The sequence below is a fragment of the Pleurodeles waltl genome, chromosome 5, assembly GCF_031143425.1.
Source record: "Pleurodeles waltl isolate 20211129_DDA chromosome 5, aPleWal1.hap1.20221129, whole genome shotgun sequence".
Taxonomy (NCBI): Eukaryota; Metazoa; Chordata; class Amphibia; order Caudata; family Salamandridae; genus Pleurodeles; species Pleurodeles waltl.
Genome location: NC_090444.1, coordinates 1,641,342,212 through 1,641,368,311, shown reverse-complemented (window position 1 = coordinate 1,641,368,311; position 26,100 = coordinate 1,641,342,212).

Genomic DNA, 26,100 nt, shown 5'->3' with positions numbered 1-26,100 from the left:
ACCACTGTACTCATAATTAGGCCCGTAATGCGTATACAGTTATACAAGAAAGCAACAGTATGTGCAGATGGATGCTGGTACTTATTTAATGATTTTACTCTGACGGTGCTTCTTCAAAAGGCAATTCACTCCACCAGAAGCATCAATATTTCTTCCAAAAGGAAATATCGCACTGTGTAAACAGGTCTAATGGACAGGAGGCATCCCAAAAACGCATAATCTCCTATTGTTTCACTCAGACTGTCTGTGGCATCTATCCTGCTTCTCTCTAATTTAATAACCAGTATGGTTATATCAGCTGGCTTCGGGTTATTTTCTCTATTTAATCACAATTAAACACATCGAGTTCAAAGAAAGAAAATTAGATTTTTCATCCTGATTAATGTACTCTTCTTTGAAGCTTATTTTTAATGAGTCCATCCTCATGTTTTATGTGTTAATGGGATAAATAAACCATTATCTGTGACTCTAGATGTGTTTATTAATAGGCTAACGAAGACACATTACTGACTAAGCTAATTCCAGGCTTTTGTTACACCTGTTGTTCCAGTTCTGATGTTCCCTGGAAAATACACCACTCAGCACCGGAAAGAGCAAGAACAAGAACAACAAAACATGAAACAACGCATTTGTGAAATTATTTGAAAATGGGTAAGGAAATCAGATGATTTGAAACATCTTAAGGAGTGTAATACATTATAAAAGTTGCAACCCAACTTTGTTTTGCCTCCATTAGCAGTTGACAGAGCCCCACTTCAAAGCTATTTGTTTTGGGAATACAACATACTTATTGTCAGGTTCAAGACGGCCCTCACAGGGGCGCAGCTATCAATAGTACAGCAGGGCAGTAGCACCAGGGTCTAGCGGTGTGAGGCTCCACATGATCTCAGGTATAACTTTTTTTTACCACTAACCAGTGAGAGTTGAGAACCATTTCATTGCTTGCATTAGAACACCTGGCACCTGTGCTGCACCACCGGCAACCATGAAATATTACAACACCTCATGGTCAACAAAGCGAGCCCAAACCTCTTTGGTTCCATCATGCTTTTTCCAGGTAGTTTATGAAGTAAAATTAACAAAAATATCATGAAGTCCACTGTTGCTATGAAATAATGTCATAGCAGCAAGAAAGGGCCACTTATGGCCAAGGTAAAGTTTAACTTAAAATGAACAATACATTTTAATCCAAGAGCATGAGTTATCACTCAGTATGGAAATGATATATGGTATACATTCACTGTGTCCCAGAACTTCACCTGGCATCTGATTCAATCTTAATTCTGATTCGAACTTCATATAATTTTTGCAAACCTCTCTTGCACTCTAAAGTAACAAAAGACGATTTGCAGTGATTTATAAAAAAAATATCAGAACAGATCAATTCCTGGATATTGGGAAATTGGGAGTGCTCGAAGGAGGTGGGCTTTATGTTGGAGCTACATTCTACAAAACATTCAGCATTTGCAGTACTAAGGGGCACATTTATAAAAAGGTGCAGGGCCACTTTTCTAGCACCCCTTACAGCCCACTTAATGCCACTATGGAAGCGCCATATTTAAAATACAGCGCACCATTGTGGTAGTTAGGGTGACTAGCCTCATAATTTTTTACACTAGTCCGGTGCTTTGCAGGATTTGCATCAACAATTTTGAAGCTAATCCTGCAAAGCACCCTGAGGCCCATTGTAATCAATGCGACCCTCTTTTTAATGCCTGAATTTAGCAGACATTGAAAAATGGCAATAAAATGGCACAAAGGAATCTCATAGATAGCCCAGAAAGCCCCCACTTTTATCCAATGTGCCTGGCGCAGGCATAATGTAGTGCAAGGAGTTACAAAGTGGTGCAATGCTAGCATTGTGCCACTTTGCAAATATGGAACGGCATTTTTCCCATTCCAACGGCACATTAGCATAAAAAAATAGGCTAATGTGGCGTTAGAATGGCACAAGGCCAGGATAAATCTGGCCCTAAATGTTTCTGCCTCTCTCAGGTATTTTTTTCACCTCAATTGTCCATGTTACTTACAATAAAACAGCTCTCCTAACTGCTAAGAAATAATTCCATATACCTCTCTTCACCATTATCAACTGCATCTCACATCACGATGTGAAACGTTACAAAGATTCGCTATTGAAAAGCGATTGTCACTTTTATTGTACTCATTTGTTATGGACTTGAAATATTTTCCCATATCATCTGCTTGACTTTTGTTGGATAAATTCATGTTGAATAGTGTAGCTGTTTCTCTGTAATTATGCAGTTTCTATATGGTGTATGTCAGAAAGGCAGACCAGCAAAGAGTCAGCAAAGAGTCAGACTTTCCCTTTCTATGGCTGTGGGAAAGTGCCCTTCCTTTTTGGTTCTTAATACAGGATTTGTGTCTGGTGGTTGGTGTTTATTAGATGGAGTGTAAACATCAACGCCTTAGAATCTAAGGTATTCCTAAAAGGGTCATTTTTTGTAAGTACATATTCATAAACAACTTTGAAAAACAACTATCATTTTTGACTTGCTAGACATATCAGCCTCAAACACATTTGGAAAGTTAGTGACATCTCTTTGTATGTTACAATGAGATCAAAAGAGTTCAAACATTAGCCTGTCTTTATTCCAAATGTAAGCCACACAATTATATCACATTTGAGAATATGGTCAACAATGATCTGAACAACATCCATTGCAAGAAACAACTTAAGTGTCAAAGAACAAATTACTTTGACTGCCTTTAGGAATAATAAAGAAGTGAGATTCAAAATTGCAAAGATGGAGCCATAAAAGCAATGAACACATGCTTCTACTATCCTATAAGTTTGGAACATGTGACAGCGATACAAACATTTATTCTAAACTGGAGAATAACCACATCCAAGTCTACTGTGACATTTTATGGCAAGGCAGGAGGCTAGTAGTATGCATAACTCCTTGTATTCACCACTTTCAAGCAGCAACATTCAAAACTCCATATTAGAACCAAGTATGACAACATAAACAAAATAGAACTTTCAGTCCATAAAAGCCCCCAATACTCCAACTTCCTCTCTTTTGTTTGCTGCTTCTGAGCAGATAAGTATATCTTACAAACTTGTATATATTTTGTATATTTAATTATATGATGTTTGGGTTTATCCATTTGTATGCGTGATCTAGTTTTGGTTAGGATATGATGTCAGAATCCAATTGATGGGATCTGCCATAGGCTTAGACCCTCATCACGACTTCAGCGGTCATTTCCAAAGACCACCAAAGCCGCAGGCTCTGAAATACCGCCAGTTCTGGCAGTCTTAAGACTGTCCTAATACGACTGATCTCTGACTTCCAACTGAAATCGGGTGGAATTCCGAGACCAGTTGTGCTAGCGGTCGGCGGTGCAGAGGTGGTACCGCCACTGGTACCGTCACGCCAAAATGAGACTGCACACCGTATTACAACCCATTTTATGGTGTTAGCAGTGACAAGACAAAGTTGAAGCACCAGGACCCGTCCCCTCCTGAACAACCTCCTCGACGGACGGGGTAAGTGGATCATCTGACAGGGGTGTGGGTGGGTGGGTGTGTGTGTGTGTGCACGTGTGTGTGAGTGTGTGTGTGAATGTCACGAATAGGGAGGGAGGGGGAGTGTTTGTAGGTGCATATCTGCATGTGTGAGTGAATGTTTGTGGATGGGGTGAGTGTTTTTGGACAGAGTAGGGGGTGTGGGAGTGTTTGTTAATGGGGGTGAGTGAAAGTTTGTGGACGGGGTGAGAGGGTGAGGGAGGGTTTGTGGATGGGGTTGGGCTGTGTGAGTGTTTGTGGATGGGGTGGGGGTTTGTGAGTGTTTGTGGATGGGGAAAGAAGTTAGTGCATGAGTGCATGTGTGAGCAACCAAGTGCATGAGTGTGATTGAGATAATGGAAGGGGTGATGCATGTGCATGTGTATGGAAGTGGACGGGGATGCATGTTTGTGTAAGTGTATGGTGAGAGCAGGTATGTGTGTCAGTGAACAGGGAGAGAGGCAGTGAGTGCGTGTATGTGGTGCATGTTGGAGGAGTGTGTGAACGTATGTATGTGCTGGGGTGGGGTGTGTGAATGTATGTATGCACTGGGGAGGGGGGAGGAGAGAAGTGTGAATGTATGTATACATTGGAGGAGTCAATGCGTGTGTGTATTCAGTGTTTGTCAGTGTAAACGGGTGTGTATGTCATGTTTGCGTGGGTAAGTGGGGGTGTGTTGGTGTGTAGAAGTGTGTGAGTGCATGTGTGCGGGTATGTGGACATTTGTGCGAGTGTATCCTGGTGACAGGAATGCTTATTCATGTCACCAGGGTGCAAGACCACCAGCTTTTTCCAGCGGTGTGACTGCCAGAAAATGCTGGCAGTCTCCCGCCTTATGATACCACTAGCGATATCACGCCATCCGCTGTGCTGGAGGTTCTTTCCTCCAGCCCGGAGGAATGCAGTAATGTGGCAGAAAGGGTGGAGCTCGGCAGTTTGGCTTCGGCCAAACCACCAAACTCCTAATTTGGCAGTATTCACCGCCGGCCTGTCGGCAGTGACACCACCACAGTCGCCCTGGCAGTCTTCAGACCGCCAGGGTCGTAATGAGGGCCTAAGTTGTTAAAGGTAAGCTTTTATAGGCCAAAGATTGTTATTTGTTTTCAAGTGTGAAAAGGTAGGAAATATTTATTTTCTGTAGGTATCAGGTAGAGACTATTGGAAATGTAAAATTCAGAAATAAGCAAATTATTTGAATAGTAACGGCACGGGACAGTTGGTCAGGAAGACTGTTTCATGTTTAGGCTTGTGCCGCACTGTCCTCGCATAGTGCTTGTGGGCAGAGAACAATTATTATTGATGCCAGCAAGGTACCTGAGGTCGCGTGGCCAGCTTGCAAATTTGCTAAGCACATGGTCTCCATAACTGATCTACATGGAGAAGTGGCTTTTCAAATAAAGACCGACAGCGCTCTTACCAGCTGAAGCATGTCCTCCCATGGCCGACTACATTTCTTTGCTCAGTCATAGCACTCCCCCTGCTCTCTGAGACACGCATGCCAGAGCACATTTCCAATTTGGGAGATGGATTAATTTACATTACAAAAAACACCAAACAGGAAACAGTAAATGAAGGAGTTCTTCTTTTGCTTATCTACATTGCTTTTTGAATTAGGATCATTTTGAAGACAATATAGAATGTTTTTCATGATCCTTTTTGACAGTGCTCTGGAGGGTGTAACAATCACAATCTTGAAACAGAAAAGTGTATTATTGAAAAATTAGATTAATAATGTTATCTCACCGGTTAATATATATTATAAACTAAACATTGATATTATGTCTGGGAAGCATACTGTAAAAGATTTGCAGGAAGAATTAATGAGTTATTATAAGACAAGAACTGAAGAAGACTGTAATGTATTAATAAGTAAAAAGAGAAAAGGAATGAATGATGATGATGAGTATTGAACTTTGTCTCATGAGGAAGGTTCTTCTAATAAAAGACCAAGGGGCAAATGTTTCAGTAAAAAGAAACATTTGATGGTAGAAGGGATGTCTGTATCATCAAACAGAGGACCCCCATGCAGCTCACAAGGCAAGGTGTCCAAAAGTGGTGCAAATTCAAGGCAGGTTAACCCGGCAAAAGATTTCCCATATGGGTAGAGAGAGATTGAAGCTAATTCAGAGCTAGATTAATATATACTTGACATGAATTATGATGATGGAGATATATATTCCAGAACAGATTTTGGAGATAGTGAAAATTCAAGAACAAGATTAAAAAATGTATAAAAAAAACTCTGGGACAGAAAATGTTTGACTCTAAGGAGATACGACACCCTAGGATTGCCAACTGGTGGCCTATGGGGCAAGTGGCAGACAATGCAAAGAACAAGATTAGAAAACCTCTGGAAAGGAAGGAAAGGAATATCGTGAGGTCTGAGTGTTCAAGCCCAGTAATTGGAGATAAAGGGCCACATGTAGCAAACTCCGAGATTGCGACTCGGGAATTGCGAGTCTGTCTGACTCGCAATTTCCGAGTCTCAATCTCGGATGCAGAACAGTGTCTCAGACACCGTCTGCGACTCGCTATGGGGTAGCAAAGACCCACCTCATCAATATTAATGAGGTGGGTCGCATTTTGCGACCCCATAGCGATTCCCTGCACTCACAGGGATGGTGGCCTGCTGAAGTCAGCAGACCTCCATGTCTGTGACTGCTTTTTTAATAAAGCAGTTTTTTTTTTCATTTTGCAGCCCGTTTTCCTTAAAGGAAAACGAGTTGCAAAATGAAAAAAATACCGAAACCATTTGGTTTAGTTTTTTCAGTGTAGGCAGTGGTCCACTGGACCACTGCCTGCTCTGAAAAAACATTCTGGGCAACATTCACAAAGGGGAAGGGGTCCCATTGGGACCCCTTCCCCTTTGCGAATGAGTTACCACCAGTGTGACACTGGTGGTAACTGCGAGTTGCTTTGCGACCGCATTCGCGGTCACAAAGCAATTCTGAATTGCGATGTGAGTCGCAAATAGGAAGGGAACACCCCTTCCTATTTGCGAGTCGCATTCACAAATTGCGAGTCAGTACCGAATCGCAATTTGTGAATGTGCATCGCGTTAGGCCGTTTGCATGGCGCAAACTGCGATTTTCGCAGTTTGCACCATGCAAACAGCTTCCTACATCTGGCCCAAAGTCACTATGACACCAAATTTAGACCCAGAACTTATTACCGACCTGTTTTAACTTGGAAGAGATCCAAAAAAGGGTCTAGAATGATCGCTTAAACAATGCAAAGATAAAATATTGGATGTTTTGGGTCCACAAACATGTATTTTTTACTTAGTTGAGGATGCATACATTAATGGAAGCAAGACTGATCTAACGTTACTCAGAGGTTGGAGCCAAGGGGCAATTTGTTTTCTAGAAATCCTAATGCTTGTATTGTAGTGGAAATAAAAAAGGCAGTGTTATTTAGGATCAGCCCAAAACTGGGGGATCTGGCTAGGAAGGAAAGTGGTGAAGATGCTAAAGGATTTTCAGAGAAGGCGTGGTCAAATGTTTAGGAAAGTTTATGGCTGCGTTCACTGCTTTAGACAAAACCAAACCTTCCATGCAAAACATTTTTAGTACAAATAATTTACTTCAAAGGGCCGTAAGGAGAGGGCAACCTTCTGGATGTGGGTATTATAAGGCTCAAGAAGAACTAATTACCAAGGAAATCAGGGTACTGGAAGTTTCTATCCCCAGAGGGGAAGAGGAAGCAGGGAAGATATTTTAGAGGAAGAGGTCATCAGTCTTCCTCAACAGGTCAGTTCAGAGATGACTTCTAGTTCTTCCCAGTTAAAGGTAGGAAAAAGGTTGAGGTTTTCCTAAAAGGATGGTGTTGAAAATGGCCCTTTTTGCAGGGTTATCCCTAAACTGTTTGCCTTCTTCCTCCTAATTTTTTAGGTCTGTTTTTGCTGGTTGATTGTCTCTGCACACTTTACCACTGCTAATCAGTGCTAAAGTGCAAGTGCTCCCTATAGAAATTGTACTGTTGATTGGTTTATCCATGATTGGCATATTTGATTTACTAGTAAAGTGCACTAGAGGTGCCCAGGGTCTGTAAATCAAATGCTACTAGTGGGCCTGCAGCACTGGTTGTGCCACCCACATTAGTAGCCCTATAAACATGTAACCATGACTCAGACGTGCCATTGCAGTGTCTGTGTGTGCAGTTTTAAACTGCCAATTCGACTTGGCAAGTGTACCCACTTGCCAGGCCTCAACCTTCCCTTTTACTACATGTAAGGCACCCCTACGTTAGGCCCAGGTAGCCCCATGGGCAGGGTGCAGTGTATGTTTAAGGTAGGACGTATACTAGTGTGTTTTATATGTCCTAACAGTGAAATACTGCCATGTTCGGTTTTCACTGTGCAAGGCCTATCTATCTCATAGTTTAACATTGAGGCTGCCTATAAATATCCTTAAAGCGCAGATTCTCTTTGAGAGCAGATAAAAATGCAGAGTTTAGGGTCTCTGAGCTCACAATTTAAAAATACATCTTTCAGTGAAGTTGGTTTTTAGATTGTTAGTTTGCAAATGCCACTTTTAGAAAGTAGGCATTTTCTTGCATAATCCATTCTGTGACTCTGCCTGTTTGTGGATTCCCCGTCTGGGTCAGTTTGACAGTTGGGCTGTTCACACCTCTCCTCTATACTGTGACACAAAGGAGGCTGGGGTGTAGCCTGCATATCCTGATTAGCCATCTGTGCTTGAGGGGAGGAGTGTGTCACTCACACCTGAAAGGACTGTGCCTGCCCTCACACAATGCTGTCTCCGACCCCCTGGTGAGTGCCTGGGGCCTAGCCTGGACAAGGAAGCACCTTGCAAACACTTGAGACTTTGCTTTGAAGTTTGCCAACTTCAAAGGCAGAACTGCGTTTAAGAAGAAGACCCAAAACCCCAGACTTTTAGAATCTTTCTGGAATCAAGGGGAACCTCTGCCCAGGAGAAGAGCTGAAGAGCTGAAGGAGGAGTACTGTCCCTTTGCTGTGTTGCTTTGCTGGACTGGCCTGCAATTGCTGCTTCTGCCTGAAAAGAGTGCAAAGGGTGAACTTCGCTGTGTGTCCTGCTTGAGAAAATTCTCCAAGGCCTTGGAGTAGAGCTTGCCTCCGGTTGGAAGACTCAGGGACACCAACCGCGCCGCCGCCAACGACGCCCCTGGCCTGCACCGTGACCTGCCGATGCCACACGGAGTCGCATTGCCCTGCTCCCCACCGCAACCCTGGTCTCACCGATGCCCTCATCGGACTACTTCACTGAGCCACTGCTCGCACCGCCACCTGTGGGCACCGCACTCCAGCATCTCCCCGACGCCGCCGCTCCTGCTGACACCGGCGCCACTGCCTGCACCATGGCCTGTGGACACCACTCGTGAGGTATACGAAGCACCGTCCCATCCTGCACCACAGCCCCGGTCCACCGACGCCAGTACCATTGACTCACGTGTCGTCACCAGGCATCTTGCCTGCACCATGGCCTGTGGACACTGCTCGTGAGGGTCACGAAGCACTGTCCTGCACCGCTGGCTTGGGTCTACCGACGACAGCGCTTCAGCAACTACCCACTGCTGCCTACACCGTGACCTGTGGACACCGCACGTCGTACCGCCCCTTTTCACACCTCAGCCAGATCACAATGCCCTGCAAATTCAACGTACTGTTGGGGGGTCTTCCTGACACCCTAGCTGGCCTGCAACGCCATGGCTGGCCTGAACTGTTGGTTTTGTTGATCACTACGACGTCATAGCCCCAGGTGGAGCTATCGACTTCAAGGAACTGTAGGTTTGAGTAAATCTTGCAGAATTCATATTTTTCTTACTGTACGTTGGATTTTGTATCGTATTTGGTCTTGTTTTGTATAGATAAATATTGGCTATTTTTCTAAAAATGGTGTGGTGACCTTTTGCAGTGTTTTCACTTATTACTCTGTGTTATGTGCAAATGCTTTACACATTGCTTCTGAGATAAGCCTGACTGCTCGTGCCAAGCTACCAAGGGGGTGAGCAGGGGTTATCTGAGCAGGTATCTCCCTCATCCTGACTAGAGTGAGGGTCCCTACTTGGATAGGGTGCAAACTGACTGTCAACTAGAGACCCCATTTCTAACAGATAGGAAAAGATAACTCAAGATCAATGGGTCCTTTAAACAGTAAGTGGTTTCAAGATAGAGTTTGAAATTATTCCTTAACAGGACAAGGAACCAAGGGATCTCCAGTTCAAAGAATTAAATTAAATTCAAGTGACAAAAACTAATATAGTACATAGCTACCAAAAGGTTTCCCAGTGCTAGACAGACATCACAGTTCGCCTATCACACCAAGGAGTAAAACCAAAATAACTAGGTTTTCAAAGCCTTGTGGAAGGACAGTTCATTATTAAGTTGTCGTTCCTCTAAAGGGAGAGTATAACAGAGTTTAGTTGCCAAGTAGGCCATAGAACAGTCTCCCCACCAAGACCTATACATTTTATGAACGTTCAGCAAATAGGCTGTAGAAGATCTAAGAGGCCTGCATCGTATGTAGAGAGAAGCTAAAAATCTTAACAAAAGGGGGACCCCTACTGTGAAATGCCCTGTGCAAAATGCAAAGGGACGTAAATTGCACACATGCTCCATCGGATGCCAGTGTAATGCTGCCAAGGCTTTTTTGGTGGACTGGTGTCTTGGAATGTTCATAAGACGTCAGGCAGCACCATTCTATGCCACCTTGAACCTCTTTACCATGTACTGAGGTGATCCAAGATAGAGGACATTACCATAGTCAAGACTTGAAATTACAAGGGCCTGGACATCCTCAGCCATCTTAGGACTCCGAAGCAGGTGGCGGTCAACTTCTTTACTTGATGGTCCATAATAAGGCTGGAATCCATCCATATCCCAAGGCCTTTATTTTTTTTAGCTTTTGGGGGTTGGGAGGTTCTTCAGACAGTCTGGTAGGAGCATGGAGTCCTGTTCCAAACATTATACCTAGTAACATGACCTCGGTTGTGTCTTTATTAACTTTTAGTCTACAACTGACCATCCACCTGGCCACCTCTTGAAGACAAAGAGTCAGTTATAGGTGATCTGAGCTTGAGTCAGGGGGAATGGCATAACCAACTGAGTGTTTTCAGCATAGAAGAGTATTGACAGCCCATTGGAACGCACTACCTCTGCCAGAGGGTACATACAGAGATTGAAAAGTGTGGGGCTTAAGGAGGACCCCTTAGGTACTCCACAGCTCAGGTGAAGGCTTTCAGAGAAACAGGACTGCTCTAGAACCAAAAAGGAAGTGAGCCACTTTAGTACCATTCCTTTGACACCAGCATTCCAAATTTCTGAATGAGATTAGCATGGTCCATGGCATTGAAGGCTGAACTTAGATCTTAAAGAATGAAGGCAGCTGAGTCTCCACAATCCAAGTGACGTCTCAGATCTTCAGTCACCGCCAGCAGAGTAGACTCTGTGCTGTGGTCTGAACCCCATTTGGATGGGGTGGAGGACCTCGTAGGATTGCAAGAATGCATTAAGGTGTTTAATAACATGAAAAAGCATGTAAAAACATTGAAAACCAGAAGCTTGGAGGTCCATGGTAACAGAGAAATCTCATGTAATTATTTAGGCAGAGGGGGTCAAGACTGGGCTTTTTTAATAATAGTTTGACTCCTGCATGCTTTCATTGGGAAGGGACCAGTCCACTATTAAGAGATAGATTTAACAAATCAGTTGGGAGGGGGCAATGATTTGTGAGCCCTGATAGACAATCTGGGGAGGTGCAGGGTCTAGAGAAGAGCCAGATTTGACTACCTGCAGAAGGTATGTAATAGTCTCGGTGGTAAGGTTAGGGAAGGTTGAGAGATTTGCATCCTGTTGACATGATGGGATCTAAATTGCAGAACTTCTAAATGTGGCATATCAGGGAAGGAAGAATATATATCTGTTACCTTCCTTTCAAAAAGCATGCCAAATTGTTCCTGTATTCAACTAAGCTTCTGGGGTGAAACTGGCTCAGTTGGGCTCAGTAATCTTTCTTAGAATCTGAAAGATCTTTTTCGGAGAATTAGAAGATCCATACATTTTTTCTGAGTAGTAAGAGGCCTGAGTGCCTTTTACTTCAGCATGGTAGTTTCTAATGCCTATCCTATATTTAAGTTTCCTGGGAACACCATAAGATTTCCTCCATCTTTTCTCAAGGTGCTTAGATTCCTTTTTTAGGATGAGTAACTGGGATTTAAACCATGGAGATTTCCTACCATGATGAGTTTTAGTATACAGTTTTGCCTGTAGGACTATTTCCAATGAACTGACGATCAATTCATTGAACCTACAAGAGGATAAAGTGATTTGTTCAGAGAGGACAAGTCTGGAGGCCTCCAACAGGGTGGTCCAGTCCTTAAGATTCAGTTTAGACCAACAACAACCTCTGCATCTTGTAGGAGGAAGAGAGGTAAAGGAGCAAGGAATAAGTGCATTGAAAGTAAGTTAAACATTATCTGACCAGGAGAGGGGAAGAGGGCTTTGTACTGGTAAATTAGTGATGTTACTAAATATAGGGTTGATTGTATGACCTTTCTCATGTGTGGGGCCCTTAACCAAATGAATACGTTCCAAAGCGGCATGATTGGATCAATGATTCTTAACAGCAACACCACTGATGTCATCAACATGAATATTAAAATCTCCAAGCAGAGTGAAATGAGGTCTAAGTCCAAACCAGCTACTAGGTCAGGAAGGGTCTGGATGAAATGAGCATGGGGCCTAGGGGTCTATATAGAAGAATTCCAGAGAAAGTAAAAGTAGGGTTTAGCGTCAAAGAGAAAGACATGGTCTTGCAAACAGGAGAGTAAAGGGGCGAAAACAAGCGCTTAATCATTTCCCTATAAATAATGGCCAATCCATCTCTTTCCTTGCCTGCTCTGTCTGATCTACTGATGAGATAACCGAGTGGCAGGGCTTGAACTATATCAGGGGAGGAGTCCTCATGAAGCCAGGCTTCAGAGAGGAATAGTATATCTTGTAGTAACTCAGTTAAAAAGGAAAAAATATCCAATTTGTAAGCAGTCAATGACTAGCAATTATCATGTACAACTGCCAGGATGAAAGATTGTGATTGATAGTAGGCTGAGTTGAACCAAGCCAGGGACACAGTCTGCAACTATTGCAATCCAGTGCTGATAAACTCAGGTTGATAGGATGTAAGCAGGAGTAGGTTAAGGTGGTTTTAAGTGTGTGCAATTAACTAGAAGAATAAGTTGCCTGATTTGTGCCCAGCTGACAAAATCCCTGGCCACTGATCCCGGCTGGGCACAGACGGGTGCCAATGGGCTTGTCTTTGGCATCCACTGCATAGTCTCCCTTGTTCGGGAGAGGTAGAAACTTGATGCAGCACAGGCCTAGAGCACTGACCCTGAAATGGCTGCTCTATGTAGCACTGAGAGTAGGGGAAATAATGGCCTCCTCTCTCATAAATGCTCTTCTCCAGTCTCCAGGCTAATCCTACTGCCTCTCCAAAAGTGTACCAACAAGTGCTGTTTGCCCACAGAAGGTAAAAGAAAGGTAACAAAAAACGCAGTTTGAGTGCAATATTGTACAGTATTCAAAAACACTAATATCACTGAACACAGGTATGAGGTCAAGGTTATGGGAGTACATTTTATAATCAAAAAAATATCGTCTTGCAGCTTCAATTAGCAAAAATAGTTAAACGAAGTGCCAAATCCCTTACATGTCCGCTGTGCGTCTGCTGCATTGTCTCCCTTATATGGAAGAGGAAGAAGCTATGGCCCTGATTTATACTTTTCTGTGCAAAACTGCACCAACACAGTTTTGCACCAAGAAGTTTGGCACCGGCTTGCACCATTTCTGAGCACCAGCCGGGTACCATATTTATGGAATGGTGCAAGCCGGTGCAAAGGGTGGGCTAGCATTTAAAACAATTAAGTTAGCCGAGTGGGGATAGTGGTATGGAAGAAGGGGGTTTTGCACTAAAAATGACGTTAGGCAGGTTAGACTAACCAGCCTAGCTTATTTTTCTGATGCAAAACCATCCATACCACATGACCCCTGTCATGCCCACAACCACAATGGCCAGCACAAGGGACCAGGGTCCCCTGGGCATGGCCACCACACCCAGTGTCATGTAGGCGGGGCCACTTTAGGGACCCAAATGGCACTTTAAAAAATAAATACTTACCTGTACTTACCTATACTTAACTGGGATGGGGTCCCCCATCCTCTGCTGTCCCTCTGGTGTGGGTGGGGGGGTCCCTGGGGACTGGGGAGGGCACCTGTGGGCTCATTCCATGATGTTCCACCATGGAAATAGGCTCACCAGTGCCCTAACGCCTGCCATGACCCAGGCATTAAATAATGGTGCAAAGCAAGCAACATTATTTGACCCCTTCTCCACCCCGTGCGTGATTTTAGCATGGGAGGATAAATATGGGGCTAAGGCTATACAGTAATTTTTTGCACGGGAACGCCTACTTTGTATCTCATTGACACAAAGTAGTCCAAAAAATGACTTTAACTCCATAAATTTGGCACTAGAAGGGTGTAGCGCAAAAGTATAAATATGGAGTTAGTTTTGCACCGAATTTGTGTAAAAACAAATGACGCAAATTCAGAGCGCACCAAGTATAAATATGCCCCTAAATGCAGCAAAGAGCTAGAACTCTGTCCTTAAAATGCCGGATATAGGTAGTACTGAGAGTAGGGGAAATAATGGCCCCCTCTCTCCTAAATGCTCTTCCCCAGTCTTGAAGATAATCCTCTCGCCCTTCCAGAAGTGTCCTAACAAGTGCTGCATGCTGAAAGAAGGTAAAAGAAAGGTAAAAAGAAACTGCAGTTTTGGCATGCAATCTTGTACAGTATTCAAAAACACTGATGCTGTTCAAGCCTCCTTCAGGTCAGGAACAGAACCAAAAGTCCAGCCAGCCCTTAGAGTATAAAGGAAGACAATGGGCCTGATTACAACTTTGGAGGAGGGTGTTAGTCCGTCCCAAATGTGACGGATATACCACCAGCCGTATTACGAGTTCCATAGGATATAATGGACTCTTAATACGGCTGGTGGTATATCCGGCCCAATGTATTACGTGTACGGGAACTGTGGCCTGAGAGGCCAAGTTCAAGCAGTTTAATGAAAGAAGTCATACATGATCTTTTATTTCTACAAACCACAAGGCGTGCTCATGCATCTCATTAATTCTCAACATTAGCATGTGATCATTTCTTGAACAATGCAGAAGGTATTACCATTAATCCTTATATCACACCAAATAAGGTAAGGTAGAGTACAGCAAGGAAGTTACAGAATATGGTTTACATGCCTCAAATTGCAAGAAGGAACTTTCCATCTAACACAGAGTAAACATACACAGGATAGTATATTTCTTCATATATATTGCTTCAGCTAGCGTGCAATGATATTTCATGAGGGCTGTCTTGATAGCTAGCCTTGCATCATAATGCGTTCAGAGCAAACAGAAAAGAACAGAAATAGAGTTTCAGCTAGGTGATGAGCTTTTCAACAAACAGGCCATATTATCATTGAGTATCATAGGCCCTAGCAGGCCCAATAATGGAGACAATGTAAAATGCAATTCCACAATATCACTGAACACACATATATTTGGTCAAGGTTATGGGAGTACAATTTATAATGAAAACCATAAAACAGACAACACTCAACAACAGAGCAAAAGACAAAGGTTGGAGGCTGGTGATAAACCTTTGACAAGTGAATCAGTATGTGACTTACCATCACTTCAAGAATGAAGGCATACATATGTTGAGAGATATTTTAAAAGAAATGGATTGGTTGGTGAAGTTAAATTTGAAAGAGCTTATTTCACTATTCTGATGGACAAAAAGAGTCATAGATTTCTACAGATCAGGTGGAATGTAAAACTATACCAATTCAAATGCCTGCCGTTTGGGCTTTCTTCAGCCCATGGTGTGTTACAAAGGTTTTGAAATCTGTTGCAGGCTGTTGGGAGAACAAGGAGTAAAGATGGTAATTTATCTGGGCGACATCCTTGTTATGAGACAGAACAAGGAGGTTTTAGAGAAGCAAATGAATATGGTGAAACAATTGTTAGACAAATCAGGTTTTGTAGTGAATTTGGAAAAATCTATTTTGATCCCGGCTCAGCAGTTGGATATTTTGAGTTTCATTATTGTTATGACATTAAGGGGGTCATTCCAACCCTGGCGGTCATCGACCGCCAGGGTGGAGGACCACGGAAGCACCGCCAACAGGCTGGCGGTGCTTCCCTGCCCATTCTGACCGCAGCGGTAAAGCCGCGGTCAGAAAAGGGGATCCAGCGGTTTTCCCGCCGGATTTCCCCTGTCTGGGCTGAATCTCCATGGCGGCGCTGCAAGCAGCGCCGCCATGGAGATTCCGACCCCCTTCCCGCCACCCTGTTTCTGGCGGTTTTTACCGCCAGGAACAGGATGGCGGGAACAGGTGTCGTGGGGCCCCTGGGGGCCCCTGCACTGCCCATGCCACTGGCATGGGCAGTGCAGGGACCCCATAACAGGGCCCCAGCATGATTTTCACGGTCTGCTTAGCAGACCGTGAAAATCGCGACGGGTGCAACTGCACCCGTCGCACCCCTGCAACACCGCCGGCTCCATTCGGAGCCGGCTTCTATGTTGCAGGGCCTTTCCCGCTGGGCCGGCGGGCGCTCCTTTGGCGGGCGCCCGCCGGCCCAGCGGGAAAGCCAGAATGGCCTCTGAGGTCTTTTGACCGCGGAGCGGCCAAATGGCGGTGACCGCATGGCGGGCGGCTACCCCCGCCCGCCGCGGTCAGAATGACCGTCTAAGAATGTTTGACCACTGACTTTGTGTTTCACCACTGTGCATATTAGTTGTTCAATGTTCTCCAGTAGCACAGTACATTCTGGATTCGGTTTAGCTGCCTATTGGCTTTAACGTGGCTTTGGACATTACATTCTGTATTCAGTTTAGCTGCCTATTGGCTTTAACATGGCATTAGACATTCAGTTCAGCTGCCTATTGGCTTTATCGTGGCGTTAGACATTGCAGTTGAGACATTGCAGATGAGCTGTGTTTTTCCACATGGTAAACCAAGCTGTGTTCTTCGTATTTTGCTCTCACCGAACCCTAGCATGATAAGGAAGCGCATATTTTGTGTTTTTCTCTAGTGCAGCCTTGGGAGAGACAGCCTTGAAAGCCTGGCCAACTTTCAACGCTTGTTTCTTCCAACTCTGACCTACAGTAGAAGCATTTTTTTTTATAATCCCCCTCTAAGAGGGAGGGCTTTCTAGAAAGTTCTTTCGTAATTATTCAAAGATATAAAAAGATGACTCTGTTCAGTAGCGATGAATTCCGAGACTTCAGTCAAGAGCTGCCTGACCTGTCCCATGGGGGTGGAAAATCTCTTTCTCGCAGTTGAACAGGAGTCGTTCTTCTTGCTGGCATGAGAAAGATGAAGCATTTGGTGGGCCCTACTATGATGATGAATTTTTACCTTTATTCTTTGCTTTGAAGGTGTGCTATAATATAATCATATATATTTGCTGTGTACATTGCAATTGAGAATCACTTTGATATATTTTCCTTTCATAGCTGTGACTACTTTTAAACATATGCCTCCAACCTACTAATCTTCTCTCTCAGGAACCTCATGGTGAAGTAATAATAAATGTCTTCTTTAAACTAAGAAGTGCATTCCAGAGATTGTTTTCAGCTTGGTCATTAGTGAAAGCAAAACAATCATAGACACAGTGAAGGTGCTACTAAGGTTACCGGAGGAAAGATAAAGCTGATAAAGAGAGAAGTTGGTCCGTTACAAATGGAGCAGGAAGTATAATTGAGGTAAATAGATTGAGTAGTAGGTCTATTGTCTTCTTCAATAAAGGGATGTATTCCCAGGTTCTTTGCATTATAGAGCTTCCCAGAAATTGAAGAGTTTAGGGTTGTCAAAGGGTTTATGGTACGGAGACAAAGTGAGAGTATCAGAAGAAGCAAAGAAAGCATTGGTGTTTTGAAAACTTGGAAGCATTGAATGGTTGTGCAGTGTTTGGGACAGTTCCTGATGCAATCACTTTAGGATGGGTTGCAATGTGCAGATGTCAGGAGAGAGGAGGGAAGTGGATCATGCCAGAGAAACAAAGGCATATAAATTATTTATAGATGAAAGCAGGTATCTTTTCTCTCCGCAGCTTTTAGGAGACATTAAAGGGTTGTTCAGTCCTTCTGAGGATGGACAGTGTCACTGCAATATCTTATATAAACAAACTTGAATGAAGCAGATCCAAAAAACTAACAGTAATAGGAAAAGATGTGGAGATTTTGTCAGGAACAGGAGGTAAGTTTGGCAGCGCAATATTTACCAGAGAAGGAAGATGTAATAGCAGATTTGAATTCCTGGTTTATCAATGATTACAGCAAATGATGTTGAACAAGCAGTTTTTCACGGAGATAGGGCCACACGTACAAAGCATTTTTCTAGTCGCAAATAGGCCAGTTTGCAGAATCTGCCCATTTGCAACTAGAAAAATAATTGTTTTTGGGATGTACAAAGACCAAATTGCAACTTGGTAACTTGTTACCAAAGAGCAATTTGGGTTTTCCGGATCAGTATTAAGAAGGGGCGTGTCCAAGGTGTCCCTTCCAAATAACAAATCTGAATGGTAAGTAGGGTTGTTTTGTGACTATGAATTGAGTCGCAAAACAATTGCAGTTAACACCAATTTCAAATTGGTGTTAACCCATTCGCAAATGGGAAGGGGTCCCCTAGCGACCCTTTCCCCTTTGTGAATGGTAGCGAAAATATTTTTTCTTTCTTCTTTTTGAAATGCATCCAGTTTTCCTTTAAGGAAAATGAGCTGCATTAAAAAAAAACTGCTTTATTTAAAAAGCAGTCACAGGCATGGTAGTCTGCTGTCCCCAGCAGACCACCATCCCTGTGAGTGTGGCCATTCCCAAAGGGGATGCAAATTGCGACCTACCTCATGAATAGTGATGAGTTAGGTCACTTGAACCCCATTAGGAATCGCAAACAGTGTACTTAACACTGTTGTACATTTTGTTTTGCAACTCGCAACTTGTGATTCCCAAACGGATCCCAAATTGCCAGTCGCAAAACAAAAGGTTGTACATCTGACCCTTAGAGTATTCCCTATGTCCAATAGAAGTTGACTTCTTTGCATCCAGATTAAAAAATCCAGAAGAAGAATTATTTCAATTGGCGTCCAGATCCCGATGCATTGGCAGTGAATGCTTGTACTCAGAACTGGGCAGAATTGAAGGGGTATGCATTTCACGTTTTGCAATGCTTCAAAGGGTATTACTGCTCATGAGGAGACAGAAGCATCAGTTGCTATTAGTAACTCCTTTCTGGAACACTTAGATGTGGTTTCCATTAGTTTTAGAGCTGGCAAATAGAAATTCCATTACTATTAGGTTGTTGCCAGAGAATGTTGAAAGATGCAGATGGGGAAGAACATCCTCTTGTGGAAGCAGGTATGCTCAACCTTCTAGCTTGTAGAATATTATGAGTTCAGAGAGATTCAGAGGACTTTCAGGAAGGCTTCTGAGCTCCTCAATGAGTTTTGGACTCCAGGGACAAAGAAGAGATACTGGAGAGCATTAAATGTTTGGGCATGATAGTGGGTGGAATGGAGGTAGGACCCAGTGGAAGCAGATGTGGTTGACGTGGCCAATTTCTTAGTAGAATTGTATGATCAAGGTTTAGTGTATAGAACTTTGAACTGCTACAGATCGGCTATAGCAGCAGGACATTTTCTTTTGGAGGGTTTATCTGTAGGTAGAAGACTGCTGGTGGGTAGATTGATGAAAGTCATTAATTTAAAAATGACCTCCTAAGTCACGGTATGATAAATTATGGGATGTGAATTTGTTTTTGAATTTGTTTGACAGTTAGCTATCAAATAGATATTGAGAGTTATCTTGGAAGTTGGCAGCTTTATTGTGTTTGATCTCTTTTAGGAGGATATCAGATGTTGAGGCACTGGAAGTAGGAAGTAGATTCTTCCAACAAAAAGGAGTCTTGTTTGAGGTGTGAAGAAAGGCTAAGACCATGGGAGAGTCTGTGTTTTATCCATACTTTAAGGAAAAACAAGCATTTTGTGTTATCAATCGTATCAGGGAATATGAGATGAGGGTACAAGAGTTTAGAGCTGCTGGTGAAACTCAACTGCTGTTTTTTTATGTGAAGCTTTTAAAGCTGTTTCAGTGGCAACTATTGCTCGCTGGATGAAGAATGTTATGAAAGAAGCTGGAGTGGATGTGGAAAGGTTTAAAGCTCATTCTATAAGGGGCACAATGTCTTCACAGGTATTTTGTACAGGAGGCCCAATGGAAGAAATATTGAAAGCAGTAGATTGGTCTAAAGCAGGAGTGTTTAGGTAGCTTTATTTAAACAAATAGAGCAGGTCTCTTGTTCCATATTAAGACGTTTTGTACTTGTATGATGCTAACCTTCTGTCTCGCCATAAAATGTTGATTCTCATTGTTTTAATGATTAGAGAATCGTGATTTTGTTAAAGACACAGAGAGTAGCAATCTCCCTGCCTCACATTTCTTGGAGACAGTAAAAAAACGTGAAAAGGATATGCAAGGTAATAGAGTGTATCTACATTGTTCACATTGTTACCCTGATGATTTAGTATATAAGATTTCAGCAGACATATTACAGGAAATGATATACTAGTTATATCAATAATGTTTTCTTTAGATAATTGATGAATTGTTTTGGAAGAAATTTGAAATGATTGAGCAGGATAATCAGAGCATCGCCAAAAGAGGAAGAAGTTACACTGTTAGAGACTTTTATGGACTGAAAGTTCTATTTTGTTTATATTGTCATGCTTGCTTCTAATATGGAGTTTCAAAGGTTGCTATTTGGAAGTGGCGAATAAAAGGGTTTATGCAACACGCTAGCCTCCTTGTCACAATAAAAACATGATTCTCTAATCATTAAAAACTATGACAATCAGCATTCTTTCAGAGATTTTGGCTCACACTTTGAGCATGGATTGGATTGATGAAGATCCTGGAACTATTTACTGCCCACTTACCCAAGGAATCCAGAAATCTGCGTCCTACCGAAAGTACAGAAGTATGTGTTAGACCCTCATTTCAGACCTAATGTGACAAGTTTTGGCTCCATTCCTTCAAAAACAGGTACATTTATAAATTTCCATCTACAAATGATAGTCCAGCAACTGAACTCATATCTGGAAACTGTCACCAGTTTGTGAACACACTAATGCTAATCACAGTTGCCTGAATTTAAACTTTCAATCAATCAATCTATTTGTAAAGCGTGCTACATACCCGTGAGGGTTTCAAGGCGCTGGGGGGGGAGTGGGGGGGCTGCTACTGCTCGAAGAGCCAGGTCTTGAGGAGTCTTCTGAAGGAAAGCAGGTCCTGGGTCCGTCTCAGGTCAGGCGGGAGGGTGTTCCATGTCTTGGCGGCGAGGTAAGAGAACGATCTCCCAGCAGAGGATCTGCGCTGGATGCGGGGGATGGAGGCGAGGGCAAGGTTGGCGGAGCATAGATTCCGGGTGGGGGTGTGGAAGCTGAGTCTGCTGTTCAGGTAGGACGGTCCAGTGTTGTGGAGTGCTTTGTGTGCGTGGGAGAGGAGCTTGAAGGTAATCCTCTTGTTGACGGGGAGCCAGTGAAGATCTCTTAGGTGGGGGTGATGTGGCTGTGGCGAGGGATGTTGAGGATGAGTCGGGCGGAGGTGTTTTGGTTGCATTGGAGGCACTGTATGTGTTTGGATGGGATGCCGGCGTAGAGGACGTTGCCGTAGTCGAGTCTACTGCTGACGAGGGTCTGGGTTACTGTTTTTCTTGTTTCGGTTGGGATCCATTTGTAGACTCTGCGAAGCATGCAGAGGGTTTTGTAGCAAGAGGAGGAGACCGCGTTGACCTGTTTTGACATGGAGAGGGATGAGTCGAGGATGAAGCCGAGGTTTCGTGCACTGTCGGTGGGTGTCGGGGGGAGCCCAGTGAGGCCGGCCACCATGAGTCATTCCAAGCGGAGGGGTGGACCCAAGGATGAGAACCTCTGTTTTTTCCGAGTTCAGTTTTAGCCGGCTGCCTCTCATCTAGTCGGCGATGGCTTTCAGTCCCTCGTGGAGGTTGGAGATGCAGTCCATTCGAGGGCCTGTTCTTGGATTCCTGCTTCGAGGAGGCGGATTTTCAGAGTGTGGTGATAAACAGTGTCAAAGGCGGCCAAAAGGTCTAGGAGGATGAGGGCTGATGTTTCTCCATTGTCGAGGTGGCTTCTGATGTCATCTGAGGAGGCAGTTTCTGTGCTGTGGTTTCGTCTGAAGCCGGACTGGGAGGGGTGGAGGATGTTGTTTTCTTCGAGGTACCGAGTGAGCTGTGTGTTGACTATTTTCTCAATGACCTTCGCCGGGAAAGGGAGCAGGGAGATGGGCCGGAAGTTCTTTAGGTCTTTGGGGTCCGCCTTTGGTTTTTTGAGAAGGGCGTTGATTTCGGCGTGTGTCCAGCTTTCCGGGAATCTTGCAGTTTGGAAGGAGATGTTAATGACCTTCCGTAGGTGTGGTGCGATGGCTGTGTCTGCTTTGTTGAATACTTGGTGTGGGCAGGGGTCTGATGGTGATCTGGAGTGGATGGAATTCATTGTCTTGTGGGTTTCGTCGTCGTTGATGCTGGTCCAGGAGGTCAGTCGGCTGCAGCGGGTGGAGTTCATAGAGGGTGGAGTGGGAGTGACCGAGGTGTGAAGGGTGTTGAAGCTGTCGTGGATGTCAGTGATTTTTCAGGGGGAGGCGGTGGCTAGGGCGTCGCATAGTTCTTGGGAAGGGGTGATGTTGTTGTCGGTGGCGCTTGGGCTGGAGAGTTCTTTTACGATTTTAAAAAGTTCTTTGCAGTCGTGGGCATTGTTTTCTAGGTGGGTTTCGAAGGAGGATCTTTTTGCTAGCCTGATGAGTTGGTGATATGTTTGCGTGTAGCATCCTTGAGTGCCGTGTGGTTGTTTGGAGTGCGTTCAAGAAGCCAAGTTTGCTTGAGTTTCCGGCAGAGGCGTTTGGAGGCTTGGAGGTCGGTGGTGAACCAGGTGGATTTCCTGTTGACTTGGTTGTTGCGGGGCCTCCTGAGTGGAGCAAGGTGGTTGGCGCAGTCATTGATCCATAGCTTGAGGTTGCGACGGTGTCAGGGTCGGTGGGGTTGGCGGGAGGTTTCTGGGCTATGTCGTTGGTTAGTTGGTCTTCGGTGACTTTGCCCTAGTGTCGGCGGGGTGGTTGTTCGGTGAGGTGGTGTTCTGTCCGTTTCTTGAAGGTGAAATGGATGCAGTGGTGGTCATCCAGTAGAGTTCAGTGGTATGGTTGAAGGTGACGTGGTTGCTTATGGAGAAGATGGGGTCAAGAGTGTGACCGGCTGTGTGGGTGGGTGTGTTGACGAGCTGTATGAAGCCGAGGTTGGCGAGGTTGTCGGTCAGGGTGGTGGTGTTTCACTAATATGCACACTTGGGCCCTCATTACAACATTGGCGGTAAAAGCTGCTTACCGCCGTGCAGAAGACCGCCAATACACCGCCACAGAATTCCGCCATAGCTATTATGACCCACATTTCGGAATCCGCCGAAATTCAGACACCCACACAACTCCGCCACACCAACGGTCAGTGATAAACTGGCGAAAACAAATCCTCCACCGTCACACCAACAGAAACACGCCCATGCTATCACGACCAACGAATCCACGCATCGGTCTTTCAACCGCGGTATTCCATAGGCGGTACACACCGCCGCGATCAAAATACACACACATCTCCAAAACACTGCCACATTGGACAATTCAAAATACACACACCTGATACACATACACACACCACTCCCACACATCCAATACAATATAAAACACACACCCACATCACCCACAAACCCCTACGACCAAAAACTATAGACGAAGGCGACAGACAGAGAGCACAGCAATAGACAACCCCACCACACAGAGGCACACAGCACCATCACCCACACAACTTCCACGCACCTCACACAACACACCACTACATATCACCACACTTATCACCACACACTCCACCTCACACATCACCTACACCACCCCATGTCACGCCAAAGACACCCCAGGTTTTCCGAGGAGGAGCTCAGGGTTATGGTGGAGGAAATCCTATGGGTAGAGCCACAGCTATTTGGAGCACAGGTGCAGCAGACCTCCATAGCCAGGAAGATGGAGCTATGGCGAAGAATCGTCGACAGGGTCAACGCTGTGGGACAGCATCCAAGAAATCGGGAGGACATCCGGAAGAGGTGGAACGACCTACGGGGGCAGGTGCGTTCCGTGATATCCAGGTACAATATCGCGATTCAGCGGACTGGCGGCGGACCCCCACCTCCTCCCCCACAACTAACAACATGGGAGGAGCAGATCTTGACCATCATGCATCCGGAGGGCCTCGGAGGAGTCGGTGGAGGAATGGACACTGGTAAGTCAAATCTTAACTACCATATCCCCCACCCTACCTGCATGCTATCACACACCCCACCCTCACCCCCTCCCCTATCACGCCAAATCCTCACTAATGTACTCATAACACAAACCACACATCACAACACCAAGCCCTGCATGCAACACCAAAGCATGGTCACCCCTCACTAAAGCATGCCCACTGCACATAGCCATAACACCCCCCCAACCCTCATCACACAAGCCCCCACACTGGAATGCTAGCACTGGGGTACATGCTCACCTACCCATTGCACACCATGACACACACACATGCAATAATCATGCTTTTATACCCCTGCAGGACCACTACCCAACATCACCAGAGAGGAGGGTCCAGACATCTCTACCACACCCACAGAAGAGGCCCACAGTGAGGACAGCAGCTCTGGCCAACTGGATCCAGATGACCAGCCCGGACCATCGTGGGCCTCGGGACAGTTGGTTCCCCACACCCAGTCACAGGCCACCACAGACCTTCCACCCTCTGGTAAACCATCACAGCACCCACCCAGCGGGCCCATACCTCCGTACCCAGGACACGTCAATCAGCTGTGTGTCCACCACTACAGGGAACCCAGGATAACCCACCACCACAACAACAACAGGGACCTGGGGGCAGTGGTAGTTGGCACACGGTCCAGGGGACGGAGGCACAGGAACACAGGGGAGCTGGGAGAGGCCAAGGGAACCCACTCTCCACGAGGCCCTCTCCTCCATCATGGGAGCATACCACCACTCCCAGGAGATGATGGCGACGGTCTTGGCCAAGTTTCAGGAGACCCAGCACCTGCAGGACGAACAGTATTTGGGCTTCAGGGAGGAGCTCAGAACCATCAGCTGCACCCTGGGCACCATCGTAGGGGTGCTGAAGGACATACAAAAGACCATGAGGGACACTGTGGCACTCCAAGGGGCCCCTGACACTTGCATGCATGATGAACTGCCCACCACCTCCGCCGGCGCTAGTGGACAGGACGCCCCGCTACAGGACCACCACACCAGCACCCCACCCCCTGCAGACGGAGAACCACCCCGCAAGCGGTCCCTGAGATCCAGGAACAGGACAGAGCAAGATGGCAAGACCCCCACCAGGAAATGAGACCACCCTGATTGTCCTCCCACTGTCCCACTTTGTTACCCTGTCCAGATTGGAATTGCCCCAGCTCCACTTCCTATGCCCATATGGGCAATGCACCTGTGTGACTAATAGACTGGACTCTGCCATGGACATTCCTCCACCATCACCCATCCCCATTTTGCCACCCCCTCCAATAATTAGCACTTCAATAAACACCCTTGAACCACAAAACAATCTGGAGTCAGTCTGTCATTTTGAAAATGTGTATTAACTATGACAATGGCAAAATCTGTTCGAAAATGTTATGTCAACATACCTATGTCACACATCACAAGTCCATGAAGGATGAAAATGTACAACTCAGTTACCATATACTGCAACTAATTGACAGACAGGATAGAGGTAGAAGTGTGAAAGTGAATGTAATAGTAAAAAAAGTGTTCTCACCTGTGTGTCACTGGAAATATTCCTGTATAACTGACTCCCTGTTGTCTATGTCTTCTTCCTCAGCTTCCTCCTCATCACTGTCCACAGGCTCCACAGCTGCCACAACACCATCATCTGGACCATCCTCCTGCAGAAAAGGCACCTGGCATCGCAAAGCAAGATTGTGAAGCATTGAGCAGGCGATGATGATCTGGCACACCTTTCTTGGTGAGTAGAATAGGGAACCACCTGTCATATGGAGGCACCTGAACCTGGCCTTCAGGAGGCCAAAGGTGCGTTCGATCACCCTCCTAGTCCGCCCATGGGCCTCATTGTAGCGTTCCTCTGCCCTGGTCCTGGGATTCCTCACTGGGGTCAATAGCCATTACAGGTTGGGGTAACCTAATAGCCACACCCGGTGCCTCTGGAGTTGACCCATCACATACAAGATGCTGCTATTCCGCAGGATATAGGCGTCATGCACTGAGCCAGGGAACATAGCATTCACCTGGGAGATGTACTGGTCTGCCAAACATACCATCTGTACATTAATGGAATGATAACTCTTCCGCTTCCTGTACACCTGTTTACTCCTGCGTGGGGGGACCAGAG